Raw genomic sequence first — 5,080 nt, forward strand, 5'->3', positions numbered from 1 at the left:
CATTTTTTATGACCTTTTGAAGGCTTAATCGTCTACTTGAACAGATATTGCTCTTCACTTACTGTTCACTGTTTCACGTTTTAAGGGGGAGCAGAGTTGAAAATCAGGACTTTCATTAGTATTTTGAGTCATGGTAGGTAGATCTGAAAGATTATTCCATCTCCTCATGCTTTATCTTGACAGTTAATATTATGTGAGACCAAGTCTGCACCCATATACATTTATCCTAAAATTGGTTTCAAAAATGAAATACTGCTGCCATTCTGGATGTAGATTACCTTATGTCAATTTAAGCCTAGTTTTTTTAGGCTTAGCCTGTATTTTTAAACTTAGTAATATGAATATGTGGGGTTTATAATGACAATTATCCACAGAAGAATTTCTGTCAGTTTTAGATGTACACATTAGTATAACTTAGTGCGTAGACCTGTAGCAAGTTATTCTCAGCGAAACCCTCATTTATAGGCTTTGCAGGGGCTGTTAACAAAGCAGCATCTTCATAATCCGACCTGCAGCTCTGAAGTGCACCTAGTCATCAGCAGAGCCTGACATTTTCCATCTGTGTCCTGTGTTCCTATGCAGATTTTGTTTTGTGATCTCTTTGAGTCCTACTGAGATCACTTGTTGATTACTTATGCTGGAATTTATGTGATGTTTACGGTACATCTTGAGGTAGTGGTAGTTTATTTTATCATCTGGAAAATAAAATTAACACAGGCCTTTAAATATCAAGGAAAGCAGAGTAAAGGCTCTCAGCCTTCATTATATTTATCCACTGTGCTTCATCCTCCTGTACAATCCCTTCATCCGCTGTCCCAGAGGGATGAATTAAGAGCACGAGCTTCATTGTAGCTTTATCGGGTGAAGCTGTGTCCTCGACGAAGTCAAGAGCAGAAATTCCACAAAATTCATTTGGGCCACATTTTCACTGTTGGTTTTTGCTGCTTAGTTGCAACTTGAATACTGTTAAAATATGTAGTGCTCTTCTGTGGATACTTTTAGGCAAAGAATGGCTGAAACTTGGCCAAGGTGTAGGAGCTTACAGGGCAACACAGGACCAGGGAGGGAAGCACACTGTTTGCGGTCAGATAGCATCATTCAGTCTGTGTTTAGAATGCAGCTTTAGGTATGAGAGCAAGAATAAACTTGAGTATTGTACAATAACATTGTATTAATAATAGCACTAGAAATAAATACTTGCCAGAATGGGGCCAGTTCATAAATTTCTTTTAAATTTCAAAAAACTGCTTATTTAGAATATACGGAACTGTAATTCCAAAGTTTCTGCATAGTTTATCTCCTCCTACTGCCTTGGCTTTAAATCAAGGAAAGAATATTTTATAGAGGATTTATTTGTAGTTAATGTTAGTTGTATAGCTATTGCTGCTCTAGGCTGTATTGTGTTCCCCTAAATCATGCAGATAGTGCGTCTGTTATTTAAATGTGAATATCTGACAAACATATTACAGACCTAAGAGTGATTAGAGCACGATGCCTAGAATGAGTAAGTGCTTTGGATCTCTGCCTCTGTTGCAAACGAATCCTGAATCAAGGTTTCTGGCTGAAAATACAGCTTTAAAAAACCAAAACCCCTCTACCCCTTTGTACTTTTTGTATTCTACTCAGCAGGTCTGCAACAGTCGCTGGATGTTAGAGGAGCTCAGTCAGTAAGAACTTTCAAGAAAGGTTTTATTAATGCATGCCTAGTATTAAAATGAACTATGTTTGAATGTGTGCATAAGTTTTTAGCTTTGTTTTTCTTTAATTAATCTCTTAAGTCTAGCAGTTGTTATAAGGAAAAGCAATAATGGAAATCCGGAGTGAATCCTGAAAAACACAATTCAGTCCATAGAAGAATTACACCTACAGAGTAGACATTTGGACGTAAACAGAGTAAAAGGAACGTTTCTTAGGTCCCTAAGTATATTTCACACGTTTCCTGGGAGTGGGTGAAGAAAACCTATTTGCCTTTGAGGTTCTGCAGCGCAAAACTGGTACCAGAGCTGTACACAACAGGAAATTCAGATGCCTAAGCAGTGAGTTTCTTTGGAGTTTAAGCCAGAAGAAAGCCATTTCTATACCCCTGTGGTTGCAATGATGATTTTCACAACTGGAAACTAAGTGGCACAATTTTGTCTTCCTGAGACTATGCTGTTCTGCTGCTGCTCAGCCTTTTTCATTGCCGATGAAATTAATAAGTAGCAAGGCTCTTTAGTGTCGCTGCTGTGTTTCAGGTGCCTGTGGACAGCAGAGAGGCTGGTAGGAATTGCACTCACTTTCCCTGCCAGCAGCAGAATTAGGCTGCAGCCATCACCAGCACAGGCAGGAAAAGTTGTTTCATTAGCACTTCACATTCGTCCACCTCTCTTTCATCCCACTTTCTTTTCTAACAGTGTCTGGTTAATAACTTTTAGCTCTCTGAGATAAGAGTACTGAATAAACTTTCCTGGGATATTTAAATGCAGCACCCTGGTGAAATGGGGTAATTTAAACAACACACAAAGCCTTAGTTGATGCTTTTTTGTAGCTGCATGTATGATATTTTATACCAGCAGCCCCACAGGTACAAAGCCTCCCTGTCTGGCCACGTAACCACCCGGTCGTTACTCCCCCCGCTCCCTGTGCTGGCCCGGGTGGACATTTCTGCCCTGGCTCTTCACCAGGTCTTTGATTTTCTTTGTAGGCATGGCTGAAGCTCACTGCCAGTCACAGCATAGTTCCATTGACTTCAGGGCACTTGGCCACGTATATGCTTGCAAACAAGCACTCTTGTTCTCTCAGATGAACATGCATGCACACTGGGGTTTTTTTTTTTCCCCTCCTTCTTCTTTTTTCCTTTTAAGTGTGGTGTTGAAGCCAATGTGGATGCTTAACCTCCTAAGCAATGCTTGCTGGCATTGATCAGGGCTGTCCTGAGTGAGGAAGCTGTTAAGTGCAGGTGAAAGACTTCCAAAAGCAGCCTCGGGTCCGATGCCTTGGTTCCCACAGCTCCGATCCATAGCGGTGCATGGAGCTGCTCGCCAGGAGAATGGAGTTGGCAGCTGTCCTCCGGGGCAGGACTGTGGTGGCCTTTAATGACAGTGGCCGAGGAGGAAACGGAGAGTTGTGGTCTTGCTTATTCAAGTGGTATTAACTCAGCTGGGTGACAGTGTTGTTTAGTACAGAGAATTGGGGTTTTGGTTGTTTTGGGGATTTTCTTCTTCCTGACAAGACCCCTGCTCTCGCATAGATTTGATTTCTGCACACAAGTATCAAATACACACACCAATGGGGATTTTACAAGCACTTAGCCATCAAGCTCTGAGCTGGCGATGTGGAAAGATTTGATCTGTGTGTACGGAAGAGAAATGCGTGTGTGCAGATGGGTGTTGGAATTGCCTTCAGCGCATTTGGAAATTTGATACTTAATTTCAAAATAGTACCAATAAATATGTTGATTCAAATGAGGAAAGTGAGCTTTTTCTCTTTCAGAAAGACTTAGTTAAAATTCAGGAAGTCAAACTGCTGAGGAGTTAGCGCTAGGATTTATAAAACAACATTGAAAGGGAAGCTTAATTAACATTTCACTACCCTTTCAATTGCGCTGAATGCGTGTCTGGTTTATCACCCACCTAAATATGTTAGTTTGTATTTGAAGAATGCTTGTGACAGTGAGCCTTCAGGAGAAGGCTCAGCTTTTTCCTATAATCTGATTATAGCATTTATATATTTTATTTGCCTACTTTGACCTTGGATGACTTAGAGAGACTATTCAATGTATATATCATGTATTTCTGGGAGTCAGTACTTGAAGTAGTTTTCTTTTTACTCTTAATGTACCTTTAGCTGGAATTTAATCTTTTTGTGGGTTTTTTTGGTCTAAACAATATACTGATGGCACACCCTATATTAGTAAGTTGGCTGTTGATGGGTGAGCACGCACGGCATGGCAGTACACATGAAAGCAGGTCATCCCTGGGAAGGATGCTGCTCTGCGTTCCTTAGGATGAGTGAAGAAGTAGCCGCTGCTTTTCTTTCTCTCTCTCCCTGAAGAACACAGCGATAACAGAAATGGGATATTAAAAAGGGCAGCATAGATTAATGGGGCAGTAATAAAACAAATGAGACCCATTAGCTAAATCACTGCTTGAAAAGTAGATTCCGTGATAAGTGCCCTTCAGTGCCTCATGTGGGAAAAATTGTTACAGCACTTGTAACATCATCCATGGTGTTGGATTTTAGACTGTTGTAACAATCCTAAGTGATAGGATCTTAAAATAATTTGGATGAAGGTAAACTTCATTTGCACTTAGTGCTTGGTAGAAAACTTGAATGATTATATCCAAATGTGAAGACAAGTTGTTTTCTTTCAAACCCAGTCAGAATGCTTTGCATGCTCCCAAAATCTTGCATCAAAAAACAAAGCCTTTTTTTGTTGTTCTGTTAAGCCTGTAAGGTGATCACGAGAACTTGGAAATCCTTGTTTTACTACTGGAGCACCGGTGCTTTGGGAACTAATGTTCAAACAGACTTTGATCTGGACTAGGTGGCTTTAGCAAGATCTCCTACTTTTTAATTGTTGATTTTATATTAGATTAATGATGAAACATGTGAGTTGCACTTAAAAAACCACATGTCTCTGTTTGCTCTCTGCTTTTTAGACCAGATTGTTTTCTGAACCATAAAAAAGGAAAATACACTTATTTTCTTAGATTTACAGAGTACGTTGCCTGTAAGGAGAAGAATGTTTGGGGTTTAGAGATAAAATGTGTACACAAATCAACTAATCAAAGGCAAAGATATTAGTTTGAAAGTGCTCTTTCGTTGATCTTCAGGAGATAGATGGGTCTAAGTCTCTGAATTGACACATTTTGCTTCCCTTTTTCCCTCCAGAAATACACAGCTGTATCGTGGTGGGGTTTAATTTTTTTAATTTTTTTTCTTTTCCAGTGTAATTTTGTTAAATCCAAGCTTAGGCTGTAAGCAACGAGCAATACGTGTCTCGTAAGGTGCACAGGGGTGCAGAGCGAGAGGGGGGCACGGGCGCCCCGAGCGCCGCCTCCCCCGCGGCAGCGCCGGCGGCTGCATCCCGTCCGGCGGT

Source organism: Pygoscelis adeliae, unplaced genomic scaffold (assembly GCF_000699105.1).
Source record: "Pygoscelis adeliae isolate BGI_AS28 unplaced genomic scaffold, ASM69910v1 Scaffold98, whole genome shotgun sequence".
NCBI lineage: Eukaryota > Metazoa > Chordata > Aves > Sphenisciformes > Spheniscidae > Pygoscelis > Pygoscelis adeliae.